At 36.8% G+C, this 21,539-nt stretch overlaps 1 protein-coding gene and 1 pseudogene across 10 annotated transcripts in view; one reads left to right on the top strand and one right to left on the bottom strand.

The window, feature by feature from the left end:
• Positions 1–21,539, top strand: part of EVI5 (ecotropic viral integration site 5) — a 205,230-nt gene that overhangs the window by 7,489 nt on the left and 176,202 nt on the right. For 3 of the 10 annotated variants that reach the window (XM_045199567.3, XM_053920055.2, XM_045199568.3), the window contains exon 2: positions 18,444–18,538. The exons of the other annotated variants lie outside the window; for them this stretch is intronic. The gene's annotated coding sequence lies outside the window, so the exon portion shown is untranslated. The remainder of the gene's footprint in view (positions 1–18,443; positions 18,539–21,539) is intronic. 10 annotated transcript variants of the gene reach the window in all.
• Positions 1,968–7,768, bottom strand: LOC112309157 (elongation factor 1-alpha 1 pseudogene; annotated as a pseudogene).

Here is a 21,539-nt window from a genome sequence, read left to right as displayed (position 1 = left end):
AGACATGCATGCCTAGCCTAAGAATATGAAGATATTTCTCCGTGTTACCTTGTAGGAGTTTCATTTTGTTTTACTTTTCACATTTAAGGTGTGTAATTTACAGTAAATTACAGATGGGGTATAAGGGTCAAGATTTACTTTTTGTCATATGGGTATCTGCTTGACCCAGCACCATTTATTGAAAATACCCTCCTTTTCCCTCTGTGTGATGCTTTTTCATTACTTGTTCATTTATACAAATATTGGAAATCAGAATTGAATCTATATATCAACTTGGAAAGAATTGACATCTTAACAATATTGATTTTCAAATTTATGAGAAAAATATGTTCTTCCATTTGTTTAGGTCTTTAAATTTTTTTTCTCAGTAATGTAGTTTTCTATGTAAAAGTTTTGCATGTCTTTTGATGTTTATACTTAGGCATTTGATATTTTTTGATATAAATAATTTTATAACAGCTGTGGCCAGTATACCAAAATAAAACTGATTTTTGTTGGAAGTTGGTGGTGGGGAGTGCTCTGGGATTATTTAAAAACAATTCCCAGACATCATTTCATTAATAAATTCTAGGTCTTTAATCTTCATGTGGGACCTAGTCCAAATATACCTTGTATGTTCTAGTGTTCTAAGGAGTTTTTTATTTTTTTTTATTTTTTGGCATGGTATCTCCAGTGTCTAGGACCAATTAAAGATATATAGAGTGTTTTGTATATTGACAATCACAGTGTTAGGCTCTGGGGATACAGTGCTGATTAATATGCTGCCCCTATCCTTCAGGAACTAGAGTTTAGTGCTGTTGTAATGTTCAAGAAACGATCTTTGTCCTTCACAGGAAAAATGCTATGATAAAAATTGGTTTAGCTGTGTGCAAAGGGACATTCAAATCAAACTCGGGGGAGGTAATAAACCTGGCTTTCAGTGTTGTGAGAGCTAGGCAAAAGAAGTGGCCTATGGGTGGGGGCTACTATTCACTACACATATGGGAGTCTCCGTGAATCCACAAGGGATACTTTCCAAGACCTCCCAGTGGGTGCCTGAAACCATGGATAGATAGTGTTGAATTCTTTACAGTATTTGCTGTGTTTTTTCCTACACATACATACCTTTTCACTGAAAGGAAGCACTTTATGGCTTCTCTTTCTTATACACGAATTACCAGCATCACTACTCTTGTACTTTGGGGCCATTATTAAACAAAGTAGGGGTTACTTGAACACAAGCACTCCAATACCTTCATAATCTGTCTGGTAACTAAGGTGCCTACTAAGTGACTAACGGTCAGGCAGTATATACAATGTGAATATGCTGGACAAAGGGATGATTCATGGAGTGGACGGAGTGGGATGGTGCAAGATTTCATCATGCTGCTCAGAATGGTGTGCGATTTAAAACTTATGATTGTTTATTTCTGGAATTTTCCATATAACTTCAGACCATGGTTGATTGCAGGTAATTAAAACTGTGGAAGATGGCTAAGGAGGGACTACTGTAATTCTGCTTAATTCCTTGGCTTTCAGCCTTGAGCATCACTTTACTTCTCTCTCCTTGAGTCTGGAGTCTCTGTGTTTCCAGAAATTAAATTTATGAGAGGATGTGAATAATAGAGAAGGGAAACTGGAGGGTCTGTGTACAGACTTTATACAAACTTTAAACCACTATCCTGCTCTTCAGCCCCATACCTCTCCCCCACTGACTGTGTCCCTGGAGGCTTCCAGGTGCTGAGCTTTACTGGGATTCTGTTAGCAAGGCAAATTGTTTATTCACTGTATTTCCTTCTGCAGACCTATAGGTTAACTTCCTCTCCTCTACTTAGTTACATAGTCCTCCATCTCTTTTCTTGTTTCATGGATGCCATACTTCTCTTACCTGCCTGAGAAAGTATAGACTCTATAGAGTCTGAACAGTGGTTCTGAACTTTGGCTGCCCATTAGAATCTCATGGGAAGCATTAAAACACACATGCGCACACACACACATGCTGCTCAACCAAATACATTAGTATCTCTGGGGACAGGACCCAGATAGCAATAATTTAAAAAAAAAAATTAGGTGGAATTGCATACAGCGAAATACACAGATTTTAAGTGTATAGTGTGATGATAAAAAGCATTGTAAAAACTCTAGAAAATTCTTTCATATTCCTATCTTCTATATTTCCCACTCTCTGCCCAAATTTCTGATTTCACCTGCCATAGATTAGCATCCATATTTTAAATTTTTTTAAATTTATTTATATTTTTTCTCATTAAACTTTGTTTTAATGGGTCTCAAAATTCTGTGACAGATTTTTGGTCAAGTTGTTCCCATTAAAAAGTACTGATTTTAAACACTGCCACACACACACACACACACACACACACACAACCAAATGGCCCACAAAATGTTCTCTTTTCCTTCTGGAGCTTTTACGATGCATTTTAATCATTAATCAGTCCTTTACTATTAAACTTAAGTGGCTAATTGAGAAAACAGTTCTGAGATTGTTCTTCCACCACTGATTAAGACTGTGGTGGCAGGTGTTGGGGATAATATCCATTTAGCCTTTTGAGCTTCCTGGGCAGACTTGGTGACTTTGCCAGCTCCATGTGCCGTCTTGTCCACTGCTTTGATGACACCAACAGCAACTGTCTGTCTCACGTCACGCACAGCAAAGCGGCCCAGAGGAGGATAGTCAGAGAAGCTCTCAGCACACGTGGGCTTGCCAGGAACCATATCAACGATGGCAGCATCACCAGATTTCAAAAACTTTGGACCATCTTCCAACTTTTCCCCAGAACAATGATCAATCTTCTCCGTCATCTCAGCAAATTTGCAAGCGATATGAGCTGTGTGACAGTCCAGAACAGGTGCATAGCCAGCACTGATTTGGCCAGGATGTTTGAGGACGATCACCCGAGCTGTGAAGCCAGCTGCTTCCATTGGCGGGTCATTTTTCCTGTCACCAGCCACATTGCCACAATGAACATCTTTGACAGACGTGTTCTTGATATTGAAGCCCACATTGTCCCCAGGAAGAGCTTCCCTCAAAGCTTCATGGTGCATTTCATCAGAGTTTACTTCAGTTGCAATGTTGACTGGAGCAAAGGTGACCACCATGCCAGATTTGAGAACACCGATCTCTACTCAACCCACAGGAACAGTACAAATACCACCGATTTTGTAGACACCCTGGATGGGCAGACGCAGGGGCCTGTCAGTTGGACGAGTCAGTGGCAGGATGCAGTCCAGAGCTTCAAGCAGCGTGGTTCCACTGGCACTGCCATCTTTACAGATGACTTTCCATCCCTCGAACCAGGGCATGTTAGCACTTGGCTCCAGCATGTTGTCGCCATTCCAACCAAATTATGCTACTGTATCAGGGTTGTAGCCAATTTCCTTAATGTAGGTGCTGACCTCGTATCTCTTCTGGCTATAGGGTGGCTCAGTGGAATCCATTTTGTTAACACCAACAATCAGCTGTTTCACACCCAGTGTGTAAGCCAGAGGGGCATGCTCACCAGTCTGCCCATTCTTGGGGATACCTGCTTCAAATTCACCAGCACCAGCAGCAACACGTATGACAGCACAGTTGGCCTGAGATGTGCCTGTAATCATGTTTTCGATAAAGTCTATGTGTCCTGAGGCATCAATGGTGGTCACATAGTAGTTGCTGGTTTCGAATATCCACAGGGACATATTGATGGTGATACCATGCCCATGTTCAGCTTTCAGTTTATCCAAGACCCAGGCATACTTGAAGGAGCCCTTCCGCATTTTAGCAGCCGCCTCCTCAAATTTTTCGGTGGGTTTTTGTTGATCTGCATTTGTAGATCAGATGGCCAGTAGTGGTAGACTTGCCAGATTCTACGTATCCAATGACCGCAATGTTGATGTCTTTTCCTTTCCCATTTCGACTTTGATTTAGTGGTGGTTTTTGCAACATCTGTGTTCTGGCAGCAAACCCAATATGAATGAGCATCTGTATTTTTTCAAGCTGCCTAGGTGATTCCAGTGTGGCCAAAATGAAACCATTGGTTTGATGGACTGTTTGTTTGAGGCTATCTCCAGTGTCTCTGTCTTTCCTTTTATCTCGGTCTGATTTCCCAGAGCATCTCTTCTGATTTTCTGCTTGAAGGGCAGAGTTCTGGTTGCCATTGATTCGGGAACTCAGGAAGAGAGGGCTGGGTAATGAGTTGTAGAGCATTTAGTATATAGGATCACATAGCTTTTGCTTCTTTTTGTTAGGAAAACTGTGTGTTCCACCATGTGTGGTTCACCCTCTTGAGAGAATAAATCTCCAATCAGCTGACACACGGAGAGTGGGCCAAGCAGCAACTTGGAGGAAGAATGGGGTGTAGGTTTTTAAAATATTTAAAAAGCTTTCACTTGGTCCTTTCTTACTTTAGCCTCACCTCCCCTCTCTTTGTTCTGGTAATTCTGAGTCTTTCGAGGATTTTGTAGTATAAGCTGGGTTTGTTCTTAGTTGTCAGCACTGCTGACTTACTTGACTATCTTTCGCTAGTCAGTTACAGTCATCCATCTTCCATCCAGCTTCCAAAATTGTGTTGCTGTTATCCTTTTTTCCATTCTCTCTGATCTTATGGTTTGTGTTCTAAAAACAGAACAAAAGAACAACAAAAAATTTTCTTTATCCTTGTTTTAGTCGAGTTTTTGGAGGGAGCAAAATTAGATGTGTGTGTCCAACTGCTGTCTTAACCTGGAAGTCCATCATCTGCTTTCCATTATTCAAAAATGTATTGCCATCTATCCTCTGCTGTTGTCTCCTCCTTGTGGGGTTATAGCTTGTACATTTGTTGATTGTTATTGAAGTAGAATGTTGGGAGGGATAGCACCTAAATATTGGAACAAACTGTCATTTCTCTAGATGTCCCCGAATTCTTTTGAGAAGTACTCATTGTCCCAGAATCTTAAAATCTGAGAATTAGAAACGATTTTAAAGATAAGCCAGCCTATTGAGCAATTTTTATGCTTTCTGTGGAGGGACACTCATAGTAAAGAGATGAGTGACTAGAGAAGCGGATAGGGCTGTGGATCTCTGCAAGGGTCTGAAAATCCATATGCGCATTAAACATTTAACATTGAGTGAATAAGTAATAAATCTCACATATTTATAACATAAAGTTATTTTTAAAATCATGTGGTTTTGTCAATAAATAATCCTAAATCCAACTATGGTCATGGGAGAAGATAATACTACTCAGATTATTTTTATTTTGAAAAAGGATTCTTTGACAGCAAAAATTGAAAACTGTTGCTAAAGATAAAGTTGTAGAGATCTAAGTTTATAGTTAACATAAATTGATAAATTAATTAGAATACTTACTAAGGCTTTAGGTTTCCAAATGTGCTTTGAGATAGTGTTTTTACCATAAAGTTCATGATGAAATGAAAATATTATTCTCACTATGATTTGCTTTCTTTTAGGCTAACTTCATAAAATTTAATGTATTTACCTTCAAATTATGTCCTCCTTTTCTGTGTTAAAATCCTTCTTTATATGAAGTTTGTGATGCTAGATATTGGGTGGGCTTTTCTTTCTGTTTTCTGTAGTGTCTTTATTTGATAAAATAGCTGTCAGCCCAATGTTGCTCTTCAGATTATTTGTTGACAGGGTTTACAAAACACAAACTTATCACTGCACACTATTCCTACTAGCCTTTTTTTTGCTCCTCCACAAATTATTTTATTTTTATGTTTGCATATAAAATTCTAGATATCAGAGATAATATTGGCAGTTATTACTATATATGTTGATGGTATGATAATCCTTCTTCATTAGAAACATATGAGTTAATTAACTTGAGTTTTGTGGATTGAATCTGTTGACTGTGGCCCTATGCATTCAGAAAGGGTCATCCCATTTCTCATTATTACAGGTTGCCTGGTGTGTTTATTTGTTGCCATTTCCAGCTGTTTATTACTGTTTATTTACTTCAAAAGAGCTCTCACTACCAGTGTTGTCTGCAGTTTATCCTTCGAGTGGCCAAAGACAATGAGGCTTTAGCACTTGTTAATTGTTCTTTGTACTGATCCAGCCTTCACAATTGTACTCTGCGAAGTGTTTACTAAAGGGGTTAAACTGGCTGTTATCTGAGTCTTCATTGTTGGTTTTGCTATTCAGTGTCTTTTGAGTTCATGATTTTGCTAACTTCTGTGTTCTAGGAAGGGACCTTGATGGGCAGTAGAACAGAACTGGCTTTATTATGGATCATTGATGTGTTTCCCCCCCCCCCTTTATAGGAAAGGGTAAGCACTGATACAGAAGATGGGGATATTGTTCTACCTTTGAGTTGGTGCTCAAATGATTAGGTGCTTTCTTCTTTGGCCTGGTGCAGCTCTTTTGTAATGCCACAAATGAATTTGTGAGAGCAGTGTTAACAGATACTGGATGAAAGTGTAGCTTTAGTGAATGTATAGTATGATATGAACAATTGTACTATGTTGGCCAAAAGTTCTTTTTCTTTCCTGTACCTTGGCTCTAGTAGGGCTTAGTTGTCTCTAACTTCATTTGAAACAATTTTGTTAGATTCTGACAGCTGTCACATAAGCGCACATTTAAAAAATATCAAAATTGGTGAGTTTTTGTGTAGCCATTTTAATATTGAAGATGGAAGAAATAAGTGACATTTTCAGCATATTGTGCTTTATTATTTCAAGAAAGGTAAAAATGCAACTGAAATGCAAAAAAAAAAACCCCAAAAAGGATTTGTGCAGTGTGTGGAGAAGGTGCTGTGACAGATAGAACGTGCCAAAAGTGGTTTGCGAAGTTTTGTGCTGGAGAGTTCTTGCTGGACGATGCTCCATGGTTGGGTAGAGCAGTGGAAGTTGATAGTGATCAAATCGAGGCATTAATTGAGAACACTCAACCTTATACCACATGGGAGATAGTTGACATAATAGAAATATCCAAGTCAATATAGTTATTGGTGAAAATGAAAAATGTGTCTTATTTTATGGAAAAAATTAAATGGATTTTTTTGCCAACCCAGTATAATATATTTTAATGAGCTATGTGAGAGAAAGATGGAAGAAAAATGTAGTGTCTTCAGACATACCAGAAACCAGGAGAGTTTCCAAGACTGAGCCAGAATTTGATGTTGAGGAGATGGACTGCAAAGCAAACTGAGAATGAATTTTAGGGAATAAGCCCATGAAAAGTGTAATGCCTTTGAATATTTATTTGAAATACATGTAAAGAAATGAGCACAAAGTTAAAGACTCAATTTGGTTGCCGTTTTGAAAATGTGGAGAACCTTTTTTTCTACTGCCAGATGAACAAGGTTATAAAGGTTGTCAAGCATGATGGCACATTTACATTTAACATATAAGGTCAGAAAAATGAGTCAGTAAAATGATCTAGAAATTTAGTGAAGCTATAAACATGGTCCATAAGTCATTAGGAACCACCAAAAACATCTTTAGCATCTCCATATGTCACGCATAATGACAAGTATTGGGAAGATAATGGTGATCTACATACACAAAGTCCTTGCTCTCACAAAATTTACAAACAAGGGGAAGACACAGTTGATGAAGTCTTGTTTCTGAGCAAGATAATTTTTGTAAGAAAGGGTTATTTAGTGATTAACTTTGTCTTAAAACTTGAGGCTCTTTTTAACTAAGAAAAATGCTGAGTGTAGTAAAAGTTTTAAATCTTAAAATTTTTTGAGGTAAGATGTATATACAGAAAAATGCACAGAACTTAAATACACTGTTGATTGAGTTTTGATGTGTGTATATGCCCATGGGAATCTCTCCCCCGTGTTTCCTTTAGTCAGTCCCTGTTGTCCTGATATCTTTTACCACAGATTAGTTTTTCTTGTTCTTGAACTTCATAAATAGGATAGTACAGTGTGTATTCTTCACTGTCTGGCTTCTTTTGTTCAACATGTGTTTCTGAAATTCATTCATGTTGTTGCTCATATCAGTACTTCTTTTTAATGGGTGTGTAGTAGTATGTGGTATGACTATAACACAGTTTGTTTACACATTCTCCTATTGGACTACTACAGATAAAGCTGTTGTGAACACTTGGCTACTTGTCTTTTTATGAACATGCGTTTTTGTTTCTCCTGCTTAAATAATGAGAGGCAGAATTATGGGTCATAGGGCAAATGTATGTTTAATTTCAGAAAACATTGCAAAACAGTTTTCCCAACTGGTTATATCATTTTACATTCCAACCAGCAATCTATAATACGTCTACTTGACTGGCAAATCAGGACTGAATTTCAGAAAGATTGTTCTGGTACAGTTGGATACAAGACTTGAAATGGGGAAAATACAATGAAGTAATATAGTTGAAAATTACTGTATTCCTGTTCTAAGGAATTGATAGGGAGGGAGAGAATCTTACAGATTTTAGACCTATGAATCTTACAGATTTTAGACTGATGTGTGGGGTGAGTGTAAGGGAGGGGTCAGGTGACCCCCAGGTATCTGCCATGGGCTGCTGGATATTGGTGTGTCAATCATTAATAGAGGGAACACAGCGGAGGAGTAGATTTTGGAGAGAAGAGGGGTAATAATTCTGTTTTCTTTGTAAATAGTAATAGGGGCAGAAGGAAGTAGATAACTCTGGAAGTGTGTGTAGTGAGGAGCAGCCCAGGATGGAATTGGAACTTTGGGGGCCATGGACACTTAAGAAATGAGCTGATGAAGAGTAGTCTGCAAAGGAACAGAACGAGTAGTAGCTTCTACAGAAGGAAAACCAGGGAAGTGATTTAACAGAAGCTGAGAGAATAGAGCTTTGAAGAAGGAGGGAGGGGCTTGAATGTTGTTAACATGACTAAAAAATATGTACAGCCTTTTTTGAGCTTAATTTTTTAAATTTATTTATTTTATTGTTCAAGTATAGTCGTCTCCATTTCACCCCACCATGCCCCCCACTCCGCCCATCCCCTCCGCCCACCCTCAAACCTACTTGAGCTTAATTTTTAAAAATATCTGTTAAAATTTAAAATATATTATTTAACTCAATAGTTGTACTTTATGGAATATGTTATAGAAAAGCACATAAATGTGGAAAGATGTGTTTAGAGGTGTTATGGCACCTAGAATACAATAGTAAAATTTTGGAAACAACTCAAGTATCTGTCAGTAAAGGATTGTCTAAATAAAATATGGTGCATTCATATGATAGAATGCTATGCAGTTAATGGGATGTGGTACACATGCACACAGTACTAGCTTCCTATTGCTGCTGTAATAAATTAGCATAAACTTAGTGGCTTCAAACAAATGTTTTCATTGTGCTAAAGTCAAGGTATTGGCAAGGATGGTTCTTAGGAAAGAATCTGTTTCCTTGCCTTTTCCAGCTGTTAGAGTTGCATCCCTCCTATTCCTTGTGTTGTATTCTTAGTCCCTTCCTTCATTTTCAAGGGCAAATGCATAGCATCTTCAGATGGACCTAACCCAGATAATTCAGTTCAGTATAATCTCATCATAGGATCCTTAACTTAATCACAGCTGCCAAATTCCTTAACAGATATTTCCCCCCTTATAATTTCATCATTCTTGCTTTACCGGAGTCAGTGTACTTAAAGTAATTAAAGTGACTAGAATTAAAATTACATTTTTAGGCCTTTGTTGTGATTTGGACACTATGTACCCTTTTGGAAAGTTATGTTGAAGATTCTTGTTGTCATTGTAGGGTTTTACAAAACTGTGGTAATTCATTTTTATTTCTTGTTGTGTATGGAGTGAAAGTCCTTAACACTTCTTCACATGGCGCTTGATATATTGTGCATACTAAATAAAAAATTCATGTAATATGTAATGTGTTTTCAGAGCTACTTGTTTTGAATTTGTGCTTTTTGAGGACTAGATTGAAACATAAGAAAACAGGTATTTTAGTACTCTTGTTGCTGCCAGGAAAAAATTATGTATATGGATACACTTTAAAACAAAACACTTTGTTTTTGTAACAGTGGAACGCTGAGGTCAGGGAACAGGCTTATTGGCTCCTTACCCATGAACTTTGCTACGCTATAGCAATTTTAGGTGAAGCTCAAATGATCAAATTGTAGTTAACGAATGCTCTTATTAGTATATTTTAGATAGCATTCTCTCTTCCCAGTTTTAATACAAAAGTATTTGTGGGGAAATTTACATCTAATTTGGTAGTACAATACAATATTGCACATAATAATAATTACCTCTTCTATGAAGAAAAACAACCTGAGTTTTTGTTGAGAATCTAGTACAAGTCTGTTTTGCAAATAATTTAATTATAATAATAACTGGTGGCAGAAAAAAAATAGCATGTAGGTGCATGTAGGTGTAGTAGAAAGAGGCAGCATTTTACTTTGTCATTTAACCTCTCTGAGTTTGGTCTGTTCCTTCATCAGAAAAATGCATATTTTCATATTTATTGTGAAAAGTTGGTTATGAGGAATGGAAAAAATGTAAAGTACCAAGAACAGTGCCTGGCATATGTTTTGATGCCCAATATAAATAGCAGCTATTATGATTTTGTGATGATATTATTAAAAGAGACTAACAAATACAGAAAGTGCAAATGGAATGGAAGTTAATACATAAGGAAGGTTTATTTGATAGCAGTATTGGTTTTGGTTTTTGTCTTCAGTTTTTTTAAATTATATTTTATTGATTATGCTATTCAGTTATACTGATTTTTCCCCCTTTGCTCCCCTCCACCCAGTACCATCCACTCCCTCAGGCAATACCCCCCCATTGTTCAAGTCCATGGGCCATACTTATAAATTCTTTGGTTACTCCATTTCCTAACCTGTACTTTATATCCCCATGGCTATTCTGTAACTACCTATTTATACTTCTTAGTCCCCTCACCTCTTCACCCATTCTCCCCCACAGCCCCCTCTCATCCAGCAACCATCAAAACGCTCTCCATGTTCACGATTCTGTCTTTGTTCTTTTGATTGCTTAGTTTGTTTTTTAGATTCAATTGTTGATACTTAGGTACTTATTGCCATTTTATTGTTCATAGTTTTGATCATCTTTTTCTTAATTAAGTCCCTTTAACATTTCGTATAATAATGGTTTGGTGATGGTGAACTCCTTTAGTTTTTTCTTGTCTGGGAAGGTCTTTATTTGCCCTTCAATTCTCAATGTTAGCCTTGCTGGGTAGAGTAACCTTGGATGTAGGTCCCTGTTTTCCTTGACTCTGAATATTTCTCTCCAATCCTTTCTAGCCTGCAAAGTTTCTTTGAGAAGTCAGCTGACAGTCTTATGGGAACTCCCCTGTAGGTAACTAACTTCTTTTCTCTTGCTGCTTTTAAGATTCTCTCTTTATCTTTAACCTTTGACATTTTAATGATGATGTGTCTTGGAGTGGGCCTCTTTGTATCCAGCTTTTTTTGGCCTCTCTGTGCTTCCTGGACTTTCATGTCTATTTCCTTCACCAAGTTAGGGAAGTTTTCTTTCATAATTTTTTCAAATAGGTTTTGAATTTCTTGCTTTTTTCTCTTCTCCTTCTGCCACCCCTATGATGCAAATGTTGGACCTCTTGAAGCTGTCCCACAGACTACTTATACTACCCTACTTTTTTGGATTCTTTTTTCTTCTTGTTCTTATTGGTTGTTTTTTGCTTCCTTATGTTCCAAATCATTGATTTGATTCTTGGCTTCATCCACTTTACTGTAAATTTTTCTTTATTTCCATTAGTGTGTTCTTTGTTTCTGACTGAATCTTTTTTACGCTGTTGAGGTCCTCACTGAGTTCCTTGAGCATGCTTATAACCAGTGTTTTGAACTCTGCCTCTGATAGATTGCTTATCTCCATTTCGTTTAACTCTTTTTCTGAAGTTTTGATCTGTTCTTTCATTTGGGCCATGTTTCTTTGTCTCCTCATTTTGGCAGCCTCCCTGTGTTTGTTCCTATGTATTAGGTAGAACTGCTTTGACTTATTGTCTTGGTGGTGTGGCCTAATATTGTCTTGGTATGTGTCCTGTGGGGTCCAGTGGCACAGCCTCTCCTGTCACCCAGGCTGAGTACTCAATGTGTGCCCTTTGTGTGGGCTGAGTACATCCTCCTCTTGTAGTTGAACCTTGGTTGCTGTTGGCAGATCAATGGGAGGGATTTACCTAGGCCAGTCAGTTGTAAGGATTGGCTATGACCGCTTACCTCCAACCTCCGCCCTCCAAGGAGGATTAGCTGTGCAGGGGCAGGGTTGGTGGTGCTCCATCATGTTCTATAGCTGTCCACTGGGTGCGCTGGCCCTGGGGTTTCTCATGTGGTGCAGGCCAAGGTCTGCCCCTACCTGTGTTTTGCCTGGGGCCACCCTGCCTGCGCCATAAAGCAATCTGAGATGGCTGCTACTTGTCCTGGGCTGGAGATTCCCAGGTGAAGCCAAGCTATGAATCTAAGCTGGCTGCTGCCAGTGCTCACTGAGGACAGCTGTTGCTTGTTTGAGAGGATTTAGTAAGTTGTTCAGCATGAGCCAAAACCATCCATTCATATGGAAAAATTGCTTGGGTGGGCCCATAAGTTGGGTGGGGCAGAGTCTCTGGGGACCTCCAAGTTGGGTAAAACAGTGTTGTCCTGGTATGGAGTCTCAGATATGGCACTAGCTTTCTGGCTTTGTGGGTGGAGGGTTTAGAAAAGGGACAGTGGCCTCTGCACACCTTGATGCCAGACGCTTCAGTTTCTCTGTGTGTGCCACTGGTGCCTTTCAAGCTGCTGCCCTCGTGCTGGAGCTCAGAGTCAGTGAGTCTGAGTAGGTGAGTCTGTGTGTGGGTTCTTTGGGAGGAACTGCTTGGGGTTCCAGCAGTTTCTTTCATGGAGTCAATCCCTGTTGGCTTTTGCAGCCAGATGTTGTGGGGACTTAGGAATCCTGGGCTAGGGGACCTGGTGTGGTACTCCTCTCTCCTGAGATATCACCCCAAATTTTTATCTACCACACATGGTGTGGGATCAGCCCATTCTGCATCTGCACCCCTCTTGCCAGTCTGGATGGATGTGGTTTCTTTAATTTCATAGTTTTCAGACTTTGTTCAACTCAATTTTTGATGGCTCTGTGTGATGGTTGTTTTCTATTTTAGTTGTAATTTTGATGTGGTTGTGCGAAGAGGCAATCCATGTCTGCCTACACTGCCATCATGACTGGAAATCTTTTATTTGGTTTTGAATGACTAGAATGGCTAAGAGGATTACCAAAACTACCTATAAGACAGTTTTCTCATATGATTAGTGATATTGTTTACCCTATATGTTTGTTGTTTGATGCACTGTATGTGCTTAAAAACACTGATTATTTTATTGTTTGGATGGTTCAGGTTGGCCTGGAAATAGGAGAGATTGTACACTTATATAATTTTTAAAATAGATTGTATTTACTGAAGCATATTAGCATTAAATTAGAAGTTACCTAAAAAACAATTTTTGTTTATTTTCAGAGGGAGGGGAAGGGAGGGAGAAAGAGAGGGAGGGGATTATTGCTCGGAATACCCCCAACTGGGGACCTGACCCACAACCTATGCATGTGCCCTGACTGGAATCAAACTGGCCACCTTTTGTTTGGCCAGGGTGGTGCTCAATCCACTGAGCTGTACCAGCCAAGGCAGAAGTCATTTTGTTTCTTTATCATGATCAAAACAATTCAGATCTATAGCTCATGGTAATTTTTGTTATTTAATCAAGGTGCTTTAAAGGGTCATTATTTCTTCTTAAGAAATAAGTATAACGTAGCAATGAATATACTGAATGTAATAATATGGAAAATCTTTCAATACTAGGTATTAGATACAAAGGCCAGTTAAAATATTTCATTAAATTTTTGAATAAAATGGAACTTGTATAGCTCTTAAAGAGGTTCAAAGCCTAAATGAATGCTAATTCTTAAGGTAATTGCATGCTATAATCTAGTATAGTTTTGGATATCTCAAACATTTATAGTGCTAAAACTGGTTAGTATGTTATTCACATGAAATGTTTCAGTCAGACATTATATAAAAATCTGCAGTATTCAGATGTTTTGAATGGGTTGGCAAAATGTGTATGTGTGTGTTAACTTTATATGTAGCTTGCAGTATTTCTGAGCTGTGACAGTACAGTAGAATTAAGGAAATTTAGTTAGCTACAAAGCAGTGCATGTGGTACCTGTTAAGTAAAATTACTTAACAGTGAATATAAATACTGATTTGCGATTATTATACCATAAACTCAACTATTGGAGCATTAAATATAAAAATTCCTATTTTATATTTAGAAGATTAAAAAAAAATAAGTCTTGTAAACAGGTTAAATTAGTTGGAATTAGCCTGGGTAAAATTCCATTTACTTCCATTATAAGTATGTAATTGTGATGTGGTGGCCATTGATTGTTGTTTTCCATTCATTTTCTTTTATTTTCTCTTTTTCCCTTTTTTTTTTTTTTAAAGAAACTTACTGTAATTTACAAAGTAGGAAGTTTCTTTTTTGTGCAAAATGCTAAAGTCTGGAAAAATATGAGCTGTTTCTCCAAATATGTTTTATAGATCTGTTTGCATTTAATATAAAAATTATAAGATTTTTTGTTGGTATTCTTAAGACTTTTTTCCTCTTTATTGAATTTATTGGTCTGACACTGGTTAACAAAAATTATACAGGTTTCGGGTGCACAATTCTACATCACATCATCTGTACACTGTACTGTGTATTTACTACCCCAAGTCAAGTCGCCATGCATTACCATTTATCCCCCCATACCACATGTCTGCTTCCATGAGTTATTTCTCTATTTTTTTTCCCTCAATTCCTCCACCCCCTGCCTCGAAAACGGTCAGCCTGCTCTCTATGGGTCTGTCTCTATTTTGCTTTTAAGTTTATTTTGTTCATTAGATTTCACATACGAGGTTAGTTCATTTTTTTCATTAGATTCCACAAGTGAGGAAACTATCTTTCTCTGACTGGCTTATTAGTTCACTTAGCATAACGCTTTCCAGGTCCATCCATGTTGTTGCAAAGGGTAAAATTTTCGTCTTCTTCTTCTTTTTTTTTTTTTACAGCCAAGTAGTATTCCATTATGTAAATGTACCACAGCCTTTTTATCCACTCATTTACTGATGGACACTTGGGATGCTTCCAAATCTTGGCTATTGCAAATAATACTTCAGTGAACATAGGGGTACATATATTCTTTCAAATTAGTGTTTCGGGTTTCTTTAGATATATTCCCAGGAGTGGAATCTATTTTTAATTTTTGAGGAAACTCCATACTGTTTTCCACAGTGACTGTACCAATGTGCATTCCCACCAAGAGTGCTCTAGGGTTCCCTTTTCTACATGTCCTGGCCTGCACTTGTTGGTTGATTTATTGATGACAGCCATTCTGACAGGTGTGAGATGGTATCTCATTGTGGTTTAATTTGCATTTCTCTGATGATTAGTGATGTTGAGCATCTTTTTGTTGTTTTACATAAAATGGAACATTTTATTATTGTTAATCTTATCTAGCCCATTGCCATACTTTTTTAAAAAACTTTTTTATTGATGTTCTAATACAGTTGTCTCCATTTTCCTACCACCACTTTTCATATGTTTATTGACTGTCTGTATGCTGTTTGGAGAAGTGTCTATTCAGGTTGTGTGCCCATTTTTAATTGGATTATTTCGTTTTTTTGTGTGTTGAGTTTTATAAGTTCTTCATAGATTTTGGGTATTAACCCCTTATCAGATATATCTCCCATTTCAGTGGGATGTGTTTTCATTTTTTGATGATTTCCTTTGCTGTGCAAAAGCTTTTTAGTTTGATGTAGTCCCATTTGTTTATTTTTTCTTGTTTCCCTTGCCCAAGGAGATATATCAGAAAAAATATTTCTATGAGAAATGTCTGAGATTTTACTGCCTGTGTTTTCCTCCAGGATTTCTACGGTTCTGAGTGTAACATTGAAGCCTTTAATCCATTCTGAGTTTGTTCTTGTGTATGGTGTAGATGGTGGTCTAATTTTATTTTTTTGCACTTATCCAATTTTTCCCAACACCATTTCTTGAATAGACTCTCTTTATGCCATTGTATGTTTTTTCTCCTTTTTCAAATATTAATTGACTATAGGGGCATGGGTTTATTTCTGGGCTCTCTTTTCTTTGAGACCTTTTTTTTTTTTTTTACAGTAGTACTATACATGGATTAAAAAATAAATAGCCTATTTATTTTTGTAATAAATAATACAAGGAAAATAGGCTATCTGTAATAGCCTATTTTCAGAGGGGGTAGGAATTTTTATGTGATATGTTGACAGTTTTATTTTGAAATATAATTTTCATCTCAATATTTTAGTTAATTGAATTTCTTAAATGCGGAATTAGATTGGTTTGGGGCAGGCCCTGTCGGTCTGTTAAATAAAATCCTCAGGGTGATGGCATATTCTGATGTCTTTGCTGTGTTTTTACTTTTATGTTCTATGGTTAATTTTAGCTCCCCTTGCTATCAGCAACTTATACTTGTTAGGGTGTTTTGTTTTAGGACTGAATGTTTAATATCCTGGCTCTACCATTTATTAACTAATGGATCTTGGGCAAATTGTTTAACCTCCATAAACTTTAGTAAATCTCAGGGTTATTGTGAAGATTAAATAAGGCAATGTACCTGAATAGTAAAACATGCAGTAGATAATGGTTGTAGCAGTAGCAATAGTATATCATTGTATACAAGTTTTGCTGTTTTGAAATTTAGGTTTAGAGGTGTGAAGGATCAGAGAGAGATGGGAATAAGCTGTATGCCTACAGAAAATAAATTCACTCAGAGAAATTTGTCTGAGAAATTTGATAGACATCTGGAAGAAGGAGACTTGTCAGCAGTATTGCCCTTATTTCCTGTTTTTTTCCCTTTCATTGTAATTCCTGTTCTAATTTTTTTTATTCCTGTTGAAGCCAGTGCTGTTTAGCTTCCCTTCTTCCGTCTCTGACAGCTGTTGACTTCAGTGAAAGACAGTATGTAATTCTTCTTTGTGGCTATTTACAGACTATGTGTTAAAACCTACACTCCATATTTACTAATAACACTCAAAGCTTGTAGGATATTGCCATTTATATAATAATGTTGTCTATACCTGTGTTTACAGAGTTGGAACAATAATTTCTTATAACTTGCTTAAAATATTGAAGATAGGTATTTATTGTACCATCCTTAAATCCTACTGGAACAAGGCTGAGTGGAACAAAGTTGAGTGTGTGTGTGTATACACACACATACACACACACGCATATACATATATGTGAAAAAACATGTGGAAAGCAAAAAATATATATTATATATGTATATTAATATACATATTAATTCAGTCATGTATTAAGTTTTCTATGGGCTTAGAATTTCTAGCACCTTGAAGAATGAGGAGAAATATGGTGTGTAGAGGTTCAACTTAATGATTTTTTTAATATTTACATTGAAGTAGACCACTTTGAAATTTGAGCAAACATTTTAGAATGTACTTCTAAATTTGAAACATTCCAGTTTATTTTGGAAACAAATAAGTAAAGACCTCTCTGGATTCACTGGCATTACAAACACTTAGAAACTCACTAAAAATATGTGGTACTATAAGTTGGGGAGCATTGGGGGCTTGTACTCTTGTGTAAGCAGTCAGGGTTGTAGTTTAAATAATGATCCCCAAAATACAATTTCCTGCCATTTACTTGTCTGCCAGTTTCCCCTTAAATTATGGGTTCCTGTAAACTTACTGTGAAATTTGAGATGTTTGTAATAGTTCATTTCAGACTGTATAAATAATTTATATGATATGATATAGGTGGAAGAGCTTAGAATTAAAAAATCTAAATCTGTAGAATTATCCATCTATTTATTCTTTCAGCCTGCTTTTGTTGTTTAGTTTCTAGTATATACCGGGTTAATAGGCTAAGCATTATGGAGTAGTACCTTCTCTTTGGTCAGAACAGAAAAACAAGGTGCTTTCAGGCTAAAACTCTGCTCCCTTTTCAGGAGCGCTCCTAACTTGCAATCCTGACCTTAATAATGATCTCTCAGTACCTTGCATCAGCATGGTGCTGCTTTCTCCCTTTTATTTGCTTATTGTTTGTTTTTCAGGTTAGAACATATATATCTGGTCATGACAGAGGACTCTATAAAAATGATTCCCCATCACTTATGCAAATAATACACATCTGTTCAAGAAGATTTAGAAAAATTAGAATATAAATAATATTAAAACCACATAGTTAATGTCTTCATATTCTATTCAGTTCTGTTGTGGTAATCTTCTGTTGGTTTTCTCCTGTATGGTTCTTTGACTGGCTTTGTAGCCAGAGCAAATTATTAAAAGTCTGCTTGTCACTTGTATGCCAGGGTTCACAGCAGCATTATTTACATCAGCCAAAAGTTTGAAAACAACCCAAATGTCCATCAGATACATGGTGAATGAAAATATATACATATATAATCTTCCAATATTAAATATTTCAAGTTTTTCATGAGCTCTGTAACACCTTGCAAAATGAGAGAAATATATTTAATGAAATATTTTTCAGGCATAAAAAGGATTGAAGTTCTGATAACACGCTACATCATGGACGAACTTCGAAAACATGCTGAATGAATTGTCAGATACAAAAGGACAAATATTGTATGTATGATTCTACTTATATATATCTAGAATAGATAAACTTATAGAGTCGGAAAGTAGATTAGAGATTACCTGAGCCTGGGGAGAAGGAAGAATGGATACAGAGTTTCTGCTTTGGATGATAAAAAATTTTGGAAATAGACAGCTGTGATGATTGTACAACATTGTGAATGTACAATTAATTCCGATGATAGTGCACTTAAAAATTGTTACAATGGCAAAATTTACATTTGATATATGTATGTTTTACCACAATTAGGAAACAAAGTCTGTTTGGAACCCTTAAGGGTTTGTGGCTAGTTCCGTTTACTACTTTTTTTTATTAAAAAAAAAATTTTTAATCCTCACTGGAGGATATTTTTTCATTGCTTTTAGAGAGAAAAGGGAGAGAGGGAAGGAGGGAGGGACAAGGACAGAGACATCGATGTGAAAGAGAAACATCGATTGGTTGCCTTCTTGTTTGTGGGCTGACCATGGATCAAAGCTGCAACCTGGGTATATGCCCAGACTGGGAATCAAACCCATGGCCTTTTGGTCTATGGGATGATGCTCCAACCAGCAGAACCACACGGGCCAGGGCCAGTTTTACTTCTAAGTGAGGCTGAGGTCTCTCTTGTTCCTGCTTTATCCATGATTCCCTTATTTAGGCTTCATCATTTTTGAAAAAAGACCAGCATAGATATGGTGGTGAGATTATGGATAATTAACTTTTTTCTTTTATTTTTTGCCATAAATATGGATCACTTATAATGAAAAAATCCATAAATAAGAATTCTTTTAAAAACAAAATCAAATCAGAATGTTTTTCTTCTTGAACCTACTATCTAGTACTCTTTTCTTTTTCTTATCCTTTCCCCCTTCTTGATCATCTTTCAATTTTTTTGGATATATTTATCTCATTCCTTAATTATGCACATTTTATATAACTAAATTGAAGATAATTTGACACAAAAGACTCTCTCCATTCCCAAATTCATTGCTATAACATAACTTTGGTTGTAATTTTGATGTATTTTTTTCTGTTCTTTGCTTATATCTTTGTTCTAATGAGAATGTATATATATTTAAGTTCTTGCTTTTTTCTCTTTTTAGTGAAAATTAGCATTCTGCCGTATTGTCTTTCTAACCATCTTTTTAAAACAAAGTTGCAACTTCTGATCTGACATGGAAGTTGCCACCCTGTCCTAATAACAAGTAAAAAGCTGAACAAACTGGAAAAATAAACAATTCTTACCTTTATCAGAGAAGTGAGGTCTCAGGACAATCTGTCCACTGGCCCCCAACTTGAAGAGATATGGAGAATCATAACTTACTAGAGAGAAACCTGCAAGCTGAAACCTTTGTGAGTACCAGTAGTAAGAAAGGGAAACCTGAACCATAACCGAAGAATTGCTGGAAGCTCAAGTGTGGATAAGTCTGAGAGATACAACTCCAGGGCAACTCAGTCATTGAGAGGCCCCCACACTTTTTTGCCTCCAGGAACACCACCATGTTCTCATAGAGAATACTGGAGAAAAATTCTCTCATACTTCTTTCTGGGGAGAGGAAAAGAAACTATTTTGAAATATTCCATAATATTCTGTTTTTAACAAGGTCTGCATTTAGGACAAACTGTTTAATCCTGCAGAGGTCATGGCTGATCTGAGAGATACAAACAAACTCTTTTCTTAAATATTGTTAGATATATCAGGTGCATGGGTTCAAGGTCATGCTTAGCTGCATGTTTGTATGTGACTAATGTTAAGCCATAATGTTTAAGATGCCAGTTTGGTCATAACACGTGTTTTATAAGGGTGTGTGATATTCGATAGTAAATTGTATCTGAGACATACCGTGAACTTGGAAGTCAGTATTGGTGTAGTTCTTTTTTCCACAGACTTCGAAGTCAGTGTTGTGCTCTTTTTTCATTTATCACTGTGGAAAAATATATCAATTTGATAACCCAAGAGATGTTGAAGAACTTCAGTGAATGCTACTTACGTCACTTATCAAAGTATTTTTGCAAGTGTTGTGAAGAGTATTTATGCCTTGAGCACAGCAAAATTGTTTGCGATGACTGTTACAAACGTTTGCAAAGCCAACTATTGAAGATTCTGATTAATTAATGTTAAAGACATTTTTGGTGGTAATTTTTAGCAATATCCACGTTTCCATCATTTGAAAATAAAAAATTTTATTCTTTGTTTTTATATTTCTTTAATAATTTCTAGATTGTAAGTAAAAATAAATAAGAATCATATGTTTTATCGTATAAATATGGTAAATGCAAATTTGCAGTGTTTTAAATTTTGTTTTAAAGTTTGTTTTCACGCATTTCAGCATACAGTAGTAATGAATGTATCTTTTGGATACATGTGACCTATGCTGTAATTTTTTTGACCACAACCTCCACAGGGTTAACCAGGGCTTTGCCTGCTGGGATTTTATCAGACCCTAACTGACCTGGGGGAAGGAAAACAACCAGTTCCAGCCCACTCTAGCCATCCTGCCCACAGAAGAGAGTGAGGTGAGGGGTGGGGGGAGGCAGGGGGACCGAGTGCATTTGACATTTGCAGTCTAGAGATACAGCCTCACGAAAAGACCAAAATCAAATTGTAGGACTATAAAATGCTTCTCTTAACCCTTGCACCTTCCCACCACGTTTTTAAAGTCCTATTTATAGCAGTTTCTTTTACCCAGTATATCATATCCAACTATCAAGAAAAATTATAACATACTAAACGTCAAAAAACACAGTTTGCAGTTTTGTTGAACAGGGAAGAACTGAAGCTACAAAGTAAAACAAAAGTTTATTTGGGGTCTTACAGCATTAGAATCTGGAAGATCCAGACTCAAGGTAGGACATAAAATGTGCTCAACAGAAAATACAAAGAAAGCCAGAGATTATACAGGCAAAAGGCATAAGTTGTAACAAAAAATGCATTTCCTCTTTGCTGTCCGACATGGTGCAGTGACTAGTTCAAAAACGATTTGTTGGGTGTGAGTGGTGAGACTCTGAGGT

The sequence above is a fragment of the Desmodus rotundus genome, chromosome 3 (assembly GCF_022682495.2).
Source record: "Desmodus rotundus isolate HL8 chromosome 3, HLdesRot8A.1, whole genome shotgun sequence".
Taxonomy (NCBI): domain Eukaryota; kingdom Metazoa; phylum Chordata; class Mammalia; order Chiroptera; family Phyllostomidae; genus Desmodus; species Desmodus rotundus.
The sequence above is the reverse complement of the archived record's forward strand: the minus strand, read 5'-3'. Positions and strand labels throughout refer to the sequence as shown.